The 13,108-nt window shown below is 37.4% G+C and overlaps 1 protein-coding gene across 5 annotated transcripts in view; it reads left to right on the top strand.

The window, feature by feature from the left end:
* The window catches only part of DMD (dystrophin), a 1,120,784-nt gene that overhangs the window by 252,605 nt on the left and 855,071 nt on the right, over positions 1-13,108 (top strand). The window lies entirely within an intron of this gene.

The following is a 13,108-nucleotide window of genomic DNA, read 5'->3' as shown; positions in this document are numbered from 1 at the left end:
AGGTTTGTTCTTTTTTGTAGACTTATAAAATAAATGCAAAACAATCCCTTTTCCTGCCAAACCTTCTGTGTTTATGAGAGTGATAAAAAATATAGAATTACCCAGAATGCAGGCCTGACTGCTTGAAATTTTACTCTGGGAACAAAATTATTTCTGTTAACAATTTTAACCTTTTTTTTCCCCAAAAAACCATTTACTACTATTCAAAGTTCTTTTTTTACATACTTGAAAAATATCTCTCATCCTAGAATATTTAATATAAAAGTATAAATGGTTCTGTGATGAACTGAATAATTTATTGAATCTAACTATATTTGAAATGATAGGAAAAAAGTGTATGTCTCTATGGCAACTTTCTCTTCTGTAACATTTCTTCTTAATGTGAAAATTCAAGGAATTCTATGCTTAACTGGTTCAGGTTAAATTCAGAAGGTATTTTAAATGTTGAGTCTTCTATGTGATATGAGGTGTCTGGTATTTCTTGCAGAAACGCACATAAAATTGTCTTGAACTTGGGATGTTAACAGCCAGAAAAAGCTACATTTGTTGATGCTTGTGCAACTGTCGTTTTTCCTATGGCTGCTGTGTATTTTCATATAGCTTTTAAATGCAGAGTCACATAGAGGCACTCATCCCCATGTAACTCAATGTGTGTCCAACAAACACTGGTGTCATGGTTCGGGCCCAGCCGGTACCAACCACGCCTCTGCTCATCCACCCCTTAGCCCCACTGAGGGACAGGGAGGAGAAAATCTACCCAAAGGCTGGTTAATCTGGACTGGTTTTCATTCCCAAAGTACAGTAACAGGCAAAAACCAGACAGGTTTAACTTAAGAAGGAAAAAGAAACTAATTGAATTTACAAGAAGAAAGAGAAAACACGGCCAGATCTGAATACCTTCCTCCCCCCCCCCCCCCCTTCCTCCTCACTTCTCCCCGTTCCCGGATCCCTTCCCTGCTGCCTCCCCCTCAGGGCACAGGGGAGGGGCAGGGGGGGTTTAGGGTCAGTTCCCCACACGCTGTTTCTGCCGCTCCTTCCTCCTCAGGGGGAGGACTCCTCACATTCTTTCTTCCCCCGCTCCAACGCGGGGTCCCTCTCTCTCCCGGGAGGGAGAGTCCTTCAGGAACCCCTGGGACATGAGTCCCTCCCACAGGTGCAGTCCCTCAGGCACAGACTGCTCCCGCCTGGGCGGCACACAGAGTCACGGCTGCTGCGGGAGCAGCCACCTCCTCTCACAGGGGCTCCTACACGGCTGCACAGACACAGCTGACCCTCCCCGTGATCCTGTATAGGCAATGGCTCTATGTCTGCCCACCCGTGACACTTCAGGGGCTACAAATCCATATCTGCCCCACCGTGGTCCTCCCTGGGCTGCAGGGGCACAGCTGCCATCACACCACGGGCTGCGGGGAAACCTCTGCTCGGGCACCTTTCCCCCTCCCTCTGCACTGACCCTGGTGTCTTTGCTCTGGAAATGCTCTCTAACTTCACCCTCTGCTGTGCAGGTTCTTTATGTTTCTGCAGTTTTGTTTCTCTTTCTTGCCCATCCTGCTTCTCGTATCTGCTCAGCTTTGGCCAGAGGTGGGGCCAGGGTTGGAACTTGGGGACCTTAGAGGAGCTTCTTACAGGAGTCACCACTGTGGCCTCCTTGCTTCCAAAACACCACTACAGTGACCCAAGACAATTGGTCAGTCTGTTTTCCACTCTGTGTTGTGTTAAAGTGGAGTAAAGAAATCTGGCAGAAAATGAACTCCCTTGCAATCCAAATGACCCTCAGATATTAGATGATCTAGGGGCAGCTGGGCTTAGTTTCTGAGTGATAGCCAATTTTCTGTAGTAGATCAGAAAATGGTGGTCCAGCTACATTATTAACACTACACTACTCCTCTAGTTGTGTTTAACTATCATGGTCACATTCTAGAATTCAGTCATGTGCAATGAGGTTTTGTACCACCAGATTACTGAATAGTGTGATTTATTAAAACAACAGTATACAAGTTCTTTTATTGCCAGTGATAAATTAACTGTCTGCAAAGCACATGCAAAATAGCGAGGCTATAGGTAAAGAAAGTGACTCTACGGAAATTTCCCAGGGGGGCCAACCTGGCCAAAACATGTATAATCCCTGGGGGGGGGGGGGGCATTCAGGCCAGAACTGCACATGTAGAGATTTATACTGTTAAAAGAGACTCTGCAGAAATTCATATAAATCTCAAGGAGACACTCGATCCAGCTGAGCATTCGAATCTTACCCAAAGGTGCCCCAGGTGGTGGAAGAGAGAGGCTCAGCCCCTTGACTGGTCCCAGAACTCTGGGGTATCCCTGGAATGGTATGTTCCCTGGCATCCTTTCTCCTGTTGAGTGTTTTTATACTATTTTACCTGATAGGTGGAGCTTGAGTGACTCTACTCAAGCATTTATTTATTATTATTGGTGCAAAATTCTGTCACTTTGCTTTTAAAGTTACAGGCTAGAGGAAATTCAAAGTGCAGGCTCAATGAAGGGTTGTTGCACCTTGAAGGCAGGTAGTTTTAGGGATGGAGGTGTGGTTTTGTATTATAATGAGATTATAATGAGCAAAGTTTACATTAAGGACAGCATTTTGTCACAGGATGGTGGGTTGTTGGCCTGCTGTATCAAAAGTGCACCTAGTTGGTATTGTTGCCTGTGAGCATGGCCACAGCCTCTCTGCTCTGCTCCAGCCTCCATGCAATTTCTCTCAGAGTTAGCACACTGAGTACCCCTGATAATGCCGAAATCTAAGGTGTCATAGTACACTAGTCACATTCCACCAGCTCTAAATGCTGTACCTTTACTTTAAAAGTACAAATACCGTCTGAGTCATTTCTAGCAATTATTGCAATTATTCCACACTCTGCCTACAAGATGATAAGGCATGAATATTTTAGTTTGACAAATATGAAGCTACAGCACAGAACTATCAAGGTTAGAAGCATATGTTAAATTTGGGATCCATCTTAGAGGCAGCTTTAATCAGATCTTAAGAGCAATTAGTGTTGTGCCTTCATATGTTTTAAGGTATAATTTGGCGACACTTTGTGGGGGCTTTTGTCTTTGTACTATCAGTTGTGCCTTTAATCTTTTCATTAGGATTAAATTTGTAGGACTTAGGCACTCTCTCAATAGACTAGCCACTGGAATGAGCAAAAGACCATATACCTGAGGGTAGTATTTTTGGCAATGAAGGAACAGTGCAGTTTGAGGCATCAGGAGTTAAGGGATATGGGCCTGATTGTGCTCCTCTGATTTTTCTGTGCCTTGCCTTTCCACCTGCAAGTGTCTGCTGATGGTTTTCATGAGCTCACTAGTCTTGGGTCTGCTCTTCAAGTTCTTACTCGAGGAGATCTAGTTTCTCCTCTATGGATTTTGATCAAACACAAATTTGGTTCATTTTCCTGAAAATTTCCGTGGTCTTGTGGTTTTACATTTTTTTGGGGGGTTTTTTTTTTTGGTTTTTTGTGGTTGGTTGGTTTGTTTGTTTTTTGTTTGTTTTTTATTTTCTTTTGCCCTTCCTTTTGGTTTTGTTTGCTTGGCCTGTGTGGCAAGGTATTTCTTCCTCTGTTCTTCACAGGTTCTCCTGATTTCTCTTTTAGTAATTTTTAGTAATTATCACCTTTTTTTTCCACAATATTGTGTGTTGAAAGGAAGTGCTGTAAGAGAGAAATAGCAGAAAGACAGGGACTTCACTTTGTGTGTTCACTGCAATAGGAGCCAATAAAATTTATTAAAGAGTGAAAAGTGTTTTTCTGATTACTCCCCAGTGCAGTGCCACATGCTCAGTACTGAAATGGAGTTGCTAGGTTCTTCTGATGACTGCAAGTTCTCCCACTTTTGGTATTTTCTTCCTCTTTCTCCTTTCACCGGGACCAGGAAGGATGTGTCCCATCCAGGTGCACTGTGAATTTCCCTGCAATTCCAAGGACACATTGATGCCTCTCAAGAAAATAGCTATAAGATTAAGATTTTTGACAGGAGAAAATATTTTCCCTAGTCTGGCTAGACTATCCTTAACTATTGCTTTTGAAAATGGAAGTAAAAAGACAAGTATAGAAAGTTTAGCCATACTAAAATAAAAGATAAAAGGGGCACCCCTTGGATAAAAGGGGTAAAATGTAAACCTCATGGCAGTGTCACAGACTTCTAAATAGGTCTTATGTGATCAACCCTATTCATATCAGTCATGCTTTGGGGACATTTATAGCTTTACAAAGGTGAATCTTCCATTACAGTTACTCATAGTTGCACACTAATTAGAAGGTAAATTTTTGTAAGTCATCCTATATGCTGCTTCTGTATGCAAATTACCATTTAATCAATACTTTTGGTCTTTCACATGTATCTTTTGTCACCTCTGATAATTTCAAGCATGGAAAGTACACTGTAACACAGCATCTTGAAGAGAGTGACTGTAAAAGAGAAATTTGAATCAGAGATGTCTGCTGGATCTCATGCAGAGGGACAGGTAGATAATTTTTTCTAGTAGCTTCTATAGTCAAGCTTGTTGACAGATGACAAAACATTAGATGACAAAACAGCTGTTGCATCACATATACTGGAAGGACTTTCCACCTTATCATAATGCACTAGTTGACAAAGATTCATAAATGGTTTAATTGGGGGGAACCTATCTTATTTATATAACTGGATGGTTAGTAATGCATAAAGTTTTTTAGCACTGGTGACTTTGCCATAGACTTTCCAATATTATGTGACTTGTGGTGCATCTCTTCATGTTCTTAAGTTTGTGTTTTCAAGAGCTCAGTTTCAAGAACTTAGTTCAGTCTGTTAATATAGCCAGTGTTACTTTATAGCAAGAGAAACTTACTGGAAGTAGAAGTTCATTAAATCAATAGCCTGGAAAATTACTCTGTTTAGGTTAGTTTTGTCTTCATTTTTTTCTAAATGTGTTTATTAGCATGCTAATAAGAGGGACTGTAGGATGGACTTATTCTGGATAACCAGAGGGAAATGATTCTGCGCCTTTTACTTCTGTTTTCTTGTAAAAAACATGCAAAGCTGAATTTCAGTCATTTCCTCAGATGGCAAAGCAATCATTTGCCTGACTTCTGTGGCCAGTCTTGGAGAAGGCTTCCTGTGGGTTAGCTGGCTTGGTGAAGTGGCTGCTTAGCTATTACTTATTCTTCAGAAAGTGTTGAAGTGGCTGTTCTTTAAATTAGGTAGTAACGAGGTTCTCATCCTAACAGCAGGTGTTGAGCTATAATTGGCCATTACAATGTCATGTTTTGCTTGGAGACTTTGAGAGGGTAACAAAGCTATTTTCTATCCGTACAAGTTGGCTTTTATTACAAGTAAGGGAGAACTCCAAACCAGGTCAGGGTGGTCACAGAGGTAGTGGCTTATTTTCCAATTAACTTCCTTGACTTAAGAGCTTGTATTTCAGCCTAAAAGACTAGATTGTGTAATTGCACTGGGGACTTGATTAACATATAAATAAGTTAATTTTATCCGTAAAAAAAAAACCCAAGCACAAAACAAAACCAAAACCGAACAAACTAAAACTCTTTATTTTTGTGTTTTAGTACTTTGAAAAACAAACCAACCAACTGTGTTGGTCACAAACTGTAATTTTGGACTACATATATTGTGATGAGTGACCCTGCAACTCCAGTCCTTGTTTAGTTTCCAAATACCACTTAGGACATGATTCCTGTAGCCTCAGATATAAGGATAGTATCATGAATCTATTAAATGAAAATACCGAATAAGCTGCTCTCCGTAAGGTACAGACAAGATACTGAACTATAAATACTGGTGTCTTTGCTTACACAATTTAGAGCAACAGTGCAGTAGTAATTTGCATTAAAAGTGTATTTTCCTTTGACATGGAGATGAGGTTTTAGCTTGCATCTCTTTCAGTCTGTGTCTAAATATACACAAGAATCTGCAGCGAGTAGCTATAGCAAAGTTAGTTCTGGATGTGGTTTGTTTTTAACAAATTGTGGGGCTTATTGCATTGTTACTACAAGTTAATGTGAAGGACAGGTGGAAATGCACCCCTCTGACAGATGATACCAGTAGTCAATCAGACAATCTGGCTGAGTCTGAGGAGGACTCTGTTGAGGTCCATACGTGCCCCAACTCTCTTAAGTGGAGGGGTTCCTGAAGTTCTGAAATTAAGTGGCTATGCTGACTGTGGGATGGAAGCTTCCTTTCTCCCTCTTTCTGTCATAGAATCCAGAGTAACAACAGTATACTGAACATCTGGGATAAACAACAATTAAATCTAGATATAAGGTTGAGGGTTTCTTTCCTGGATCCAGGATTGAATTTGGAAAGAGGGAGGAGGAATGTGAATTACAACCAGATTTACTGTTACAACAGAGTAACAATAAGTGCTGAGGCTGTGCACCAAGGTTTAGGAGCCAGTTGCAGATCCATCCATTCTGTGCTTTAGGAACCTAAGCTTGCCCTGTCCCTAACCAGCAGTATCTTCTTTGTGGGTCTTCCTATGGGTTTTCCATGAGGACTGTTACACTGGAACAGCCCACAAGGTCACAAGTGCTTCATGGATGTGACGGAAGTGTGTGGGAGTTAGGGTACATGACCAAGAATGAATGGAATAACAAGCTGGTGGATGCTGTATCCAGAAAGCAAAGTCCAAAACCAGTAATTAGCTGTCTTCCTAAAAGAAGAAGGGGGAAAAAAAATCTAGGTTTCCATACAATGAAATGTGCTGTGACATAGGCCCTGTTGTATGCAAAACAAGAGGTGGTCACTGTTGATCCGACTGTTCTCACAGTTCTTTGGTGTGGCAATAATATAGAATGAACCCATAGAAAACGAGACTGAAGAAATATTGCACCAAATATTTTTTTTTTTTTTTTTTTTTTTTTTTTGGCTCAAGACATTCTGAGCAATGTCATCAGTGCTTTAATAATCCTTTGATTATACTAGTCAAAAAGGTAATTCAGTAAATAAAACTACTTTAACACAACCTGCTGTGGGATTGAACTGGTAGTTATTTGCTTGGAGAATATGCATGTCTCATTAAATGTATTCCATGGATGAAGCAAAAATTATTAATGTATTAATATTATTAGTCTTATTAATATATTTTAAATTTTCCACATGTTGTATGCATCTATGTTGTTCAGCCCTTTGTGCCTTCATGCACCTGCATATTTAAAAGGTTTCAGTCAGCCAAACCATGCCTAGAAGAAAATGAATGAACCTTACTTCACAGCACAATACAATGCGAGTATTTCTATAAATTTGGTTCAAATATTCCTTCTTTTTAATGGAAGGAATTCTTTTTATTTTCAAGTCTGAGATAACTTTGAAACTGTGGGTACGATAAGAGAAGGGAAAAATAGAAAGCTGTGCATGAAAATAAAATCTAGATGAAGCAAATTAAAATTGCTGCAGAAAAACTGAAATGAAATTAAGAAGCTAGTGGGCTTAATGAAAAACTCAAACGTACCATTTTATTTTTTATATATGAAGGCATCATTTGTTGATATTTCTGAATTTTATTGATATATGACTTCTGTGGAATCTTGCTTCTACTAAATATTTGATTGTAAGTGGTTAATAGAAAAAGAATGCATACCCCTTGAGGTTTCTGGAAATTATTATTTACTGGATAGAATAATCATTAATATAATTAATATAATATAATTATATTAATATAGTTAATATAATTAAAATAAATAATATAATGGAGAAAAGCCAACACTTCATTTGTTGTTTTTATGCCATACCAAAAGTCTTTACAAAGTTTTAATAGTATGTCCAAAAGTTTATAAAAATGTTGCTTCAAAATAAGATTGGAATCCAGGCAGAATTTCAGCCTAGTCATGTTAGTAGAGAAACCCTTAAATGGAAAATTTGTATCTGATTCTGAAATATTTTTAACACAAGTGTTTGAAACCTGACACATGCAGCTTTTACTGTTGTTATTAATTTTTTTATGAGTTAGTGACTTTATGTGAAGAAATTCTTCTATTATGATTTCATATCTCATGTTTTACTAATTCTCCCTGCAAAACTGAATCTTATGAGCCTACATTCCAGCTGGTTTTATTGAGGGTCCCTCCACTTTCCAGTAGAGGTATAGCAGCTTGAATTTTATTCAAACTCATTGTTTCATACTATTTTTTTTTAACAGTATAGAAATATCTCTGGAAAAGCTGCAAATATATTGTTGATATTTAAGCATAGCAGATTTTTTTTTTCCCTATGATATAAGCCAGTGAAAAGCTGCAGATCAACATTTATTCATAGAATATGTCTAAATTCAACTAATTACGTTGAATATCAGCTCTAATTAGGCCTGGAAAAGGAAGCACTTTGGGAACGGGGTAAAAAGAAACCATAATTACTTAGCATACACTGATACATCCCTGTAAAAGGAAGCTAAGAAGCAGAGAAATGCTGCTATGGTAATATACATGCAAAATATGCATAATTTTAGCAAGTATGGTCATGGGTTGCTGGAAGCAATAGGTTATAGACAGTGAAGGCGATCTGGTTTTCAATGTCTTTTTTCCACTCCTTTAAAATATTTGAGATTACTTCACTTGTGAGATATGAGCATTCTAGGTTTTAGTTTAATGGACAAAAGAGGACATCTGTGAAATCTACCTGCTTGGTTGCTTTTAATTTTCAGAGGTTCACCTTGTGTTTCTCTATAGGAGGATGGCTCAAGATGGGTGAGGATAGCCTGTGGGATTGTGAAATTTATGGGATTTATGTGATGATGTTAAATTGTGTGTGGAAACCTAGCTTGCTCTAATCTTGATAGTCCCCCATGTAACCCCAGGGGTTTTGAAAGATTTCGTTTCCTCATTGGAAAAGACATTAGGAATAATTAATGAGAACATAGGAAAATATTCTTGCAGAAACAAGAAATTTGTCCATGGGCTTCTCTTTTCTCCCAACTAAACATACATGTGGTAGAGGGAAGTTCCTTAAAATACTGACTTTTACATCGATCAGACAGCTGATCTGGGGGGGCTAATTCTGGTCTTGGAGCAAGTGCATGTGTAGTTTGTTCTGGTAAGCAGGTCTGGAGGTATCTGGGCCAGAAAGCTCCAGCTTTCTCTTTTCCTTCCTCCAGTTTCCTCCTGTACAGGAATGCCATTGATTTGAAGTGAGCAGAAGATGATCCCAGACTTTTCTAATGATCATCAGATCCAAGGATCTTGGCTGATTTGTATAGAAGTAGCAGCAAGATGAGATCACTATAAATCTGGACCTTTTTTGTTATTGAGTGGGTTTTTCTTTTCTGTGTCTGGATTTTGTCAGGCACCCCATCCTCAAGACCAGGGTAGGGGTCTCATAATTGTGTGTTATCTCTAGATATTTTCTAAAGAGCCCCTGAAGTCCATTTGAAAAATGGTTTTAGTGTGATTTCATACACTTATAGGAAACTACATGTCTTCTAGACACTTAAATTTTCTCATGTGATTTTCTATTCAGTTTTATGAAGTATAATCATTAACTGGGAAGAAACTTTTTAGGAATTTAAATCTTACAAATCCTGGAAGACTATGTTTTTCAAAGATATGTCAGTGAGATGAAAGCCTTTTTTTATATTCACTTGTATTTATTTTTTTCATATTTTAATATCTTAAAGGACTAATACAATTTTAACTGGAAAATTCTATTTGAAAATGTATTTAAAATTTTCAATTAAATTAAATAAACCAGCTCATAAGTTTGTGTTGCAAAGATGTGAAGACAGTTAACCCTAACTCTTAGGTTTTTATACTAATAATAATCTCCCTAAGGAGAAGAAACTGAATAGGCATAGATAACTAACTTCAGTCCCTTGAAGCTGAAAGACATCACTCTGAGAGATGTAATAGATGGTGATGAAAAAGACAAATCTTCTTAATGAATAAGGAGTTTCCAAAGATGCTGAGACCTGTATTTTATTTATTTTCCTTTCAATATTTGTCATATACATAAATCTAGATTACTTCTGAAAAAATACTAGTTTCTTTTTGTGTATGAAATTTGGTAGAAGAATTGTCACAAATACAAATAATATCCTGTAGTAAAAAAACCAACCAAACCAAAACCAACCACTTTTAATTCTCCATCAATGGAGATATACAAAGGAATGTATATCAGCAAGTCTACTTTAAACAGTGCTGAAAGCCTGCAGTTCTAATGGCACAGGTGGCTAAGTAACTTCAGGATTTTTTTTTTCTTTATAAAGATGTAACATGTATATTGATGATGGAGTACCTAAGGAGTACTGGTGCATTATATCTGCATATTTGTTGTTGTAAATCAGTGCAGCAAACTAATGACTGTGGTAGCTTTTATTTTTGAAGGTATCTTATGATAGATTTTGACATAGAGAGCCAAATTTTTATGTCTTTCTATATTGGCATGAACTGAATATATTTACTTAGCTTCACTAAGGTGGTTGCAGATGTATTGGAAAGTTAGAGAAAACAAGGCTGCAATAGATTCTGTATTCACTTCAAACATGCAGTTTATAAAGGCTGAATCAATGGGAATGTTTTATGCTAAGGAAAAAAATAGATATTTAGTAAGTGATTAGTTAAGTGATTAGTGCCACTGCTTAATTGTATAGATCTGCTTAAAATGCTGTACTTAGTTTCTAGAGGTCTTTGTTTATGAACATTTTTCAACATAATCGTCATCTGAAATTACTCAAACCTCAGTGAATATTTATTAACACATTAAGGTTTTGCAAATATTTCTACTTCTCAATTCTTATTTTGGAATTACCAATACTAATTTCTCATCTCCAAGTTATTATGATTTAGCCAACATATTATCTTTTCAGAGCTACTTTTTACACTGTAGAATTCAGGTAGAATTTTATACATCGAGAAACAACAAAATTGAGCTTTTACCTTATTCCATCAACACTATTTGCAACATTAAAGCTTGAGTGACTTTATATAGTAGAACAAACATTTCATCAGCTTGAAATTTTGAATTGAGGGGTGAATATTTGCAGTGCTTGTTTTGGTTTGACTGATACCTTAAGCTTGGTGTTTTGGTTGATATAATGTCTGGTGGCAGCTCAGAGTAACACTAAAATTCTTCCAGATCTTGGGCAATTTTCAGTTTGGTGGTTGATTAAGAACCCAATTGCATAAAAACCCTTGGCTTTGTGGGGTGTTTTTTCTGTTTGTTTGTTTGGTTTTTCTTTTTGTTTTGCTTTGTTGTTTGTTTTGTTTTCTTTTGTTTTTTGCTGTGAACCAAAGACAGAGTTGCTCCCAGCTGCTTAGGGAACAGCATCCTCCCTTAGAGCCACCTCAAAGGAGAAGCCTATGAGAGCAAAGCAACAGTTGAGTCACTGCTCTCACTGCTGTGCTCCCCTGGCTTTCTGCTTGGCTGTACAATAGGGAAATCCTCCTGTGAACAGTGTGTTTTCTCTCTGGCAGCCTTGGTGCCTGCTGTAATAAATTCAGCTAATTTGGCCTGAGTTAGTCTGAGTTAGAAGGTTTAGTTGGTAAACTAAATCAGACAAGATCAAGAGCTATGTTTCGTGTCTGTCCTGATACATAGGTATATATTTATGAGAAAATAAAATGTTTGCTTCCTTGTACATCTTCCTTATTAGTGAATAAACCATCGCATTTAAAAATAATAGGATTTTTGGTACCATTTCTTAGCATAGAATTTCAGAAACAGGACTTTGTCAGTAATATATGTTATCATTTAGTTATATGTTATGCGTGTGCACAAATATGCACATATGCTTAACGTAAAGAAGGTACTTTTGTTCTGTTAGGCAATGACTTGTATTTTATTCATTTATTTACCCTTTTCGTAAAGGAAGCAAGTGAAGTCATGTCTCACTATGAAAGTTGGTGCTGTCTTACATTGTTATTAGTAGAAAGACTAGTATAGTGATATTGTGAGTATAGTTGTATTTGTTTTAAAGTGATCAATAAATGATACTTGTATTTGGTAACTAATAACATGTAAAATATATGGAAATTACATATATTGCTTCTCTGCTAGTTAGGAAGTGGATTATTACAGAAAATTCAGTCTAGAAATTAAAAAAAAAAGCTTTTGTCAAGAAATGTCATTACTTTTAAATTCTCTTTTGAAGTCCTGCAAGGAGCTTAGAGTATTTACTCTCCATTCTAACTCTCTTAAGTAACTAATAGAATAGACTGGGCAATTTCACTGTATTAATTAAATGCAACAATGATACTCTTTATTTAAATGAGAGGGAACTTTTAAATCAATAAATGTTTTTCTTACTTGCTATAAAAGAAAAAAATTGTATATCCAACAGTTCCTCCCTTAGGAGCAATTCTGTAGATGGATCCATCTTGTGATGGAGTGTGTTTCTCTATATTTACATAATAAAATACCATAACCTAACACAGTCTTTTTTACAACCATGTTAATAGGTGCTCACATAAAGGAAGAATAAAATGTCCTGGTCTAATTTTTAAGTAAAATAACTACGCCCAAATCAACAACAACAATAACAAGAAATCAACACGATTTTTGTACATCTCTCCCATCAGTGTAAAAGCATTTTTCACTTCTTCAGATGTGAATAAGTGTGTATAATGCCTACATCAGAGAGCTCTGGGATTGATAGCCAAGCTGCTGGCTGCTTCAGCAGGTGGTTCACCTGCAGAAATACAAGGAAAACACCTGCCTCATCTGACAGGAAGGGCAGTATACTTAGTCTAGAGTCTAGGTCTTCATTGAGGGCTTCAGGATAGTTGGCTCAGCTCAAATGTGTATGTGTTGTGAAAGTTCTACTGCACAAAAAAGGAGGAGGAAGGAAAAAAGCAGAACAATACAGATATCCATGGTCTTCTATGCACCATGTAATTGTTGGCCTTTGAATGAAGTCTGATCAAGTCACTGAAAATCTTGCTTGCCAAAACAAAATCCAAACAAAAACAAAAGCAAAAAAAAGCCAAACGCGTAAAGAACAAAGCAGAGTTTCTCATATGTACTTCTCTAGGGCTTATTTTCTTGCCTTGGTGTGTTTCTGTTGTTCTCTTCATGTAATGACTTGGATGTAAGTATCAGTAGTATCACTGCTGCAATTTTTGAGCACTCTAGAATCTGTTGAGATCTTTTCCAGGGAGGTACAGGTTTT

The sequence above is a fragment of the Heliangelus exortis genome, chromosome 1 (genome assembly GCF_036169615.1).
Source record: "Heliangelus exortis chromosome 1, bHelExo1.hap1, whole genome shotgun sequence".
In the NCBI taxonomy this organism is placed as follows: Eukaryota; Metazoa; Chordata; class Aves; order Apodiformes; family Trochilidae; genus Heliangelus; species Heliangelus exortis.
This window is presented reverse-complemented; position numbering and strand designations above follow the sequence as displayed.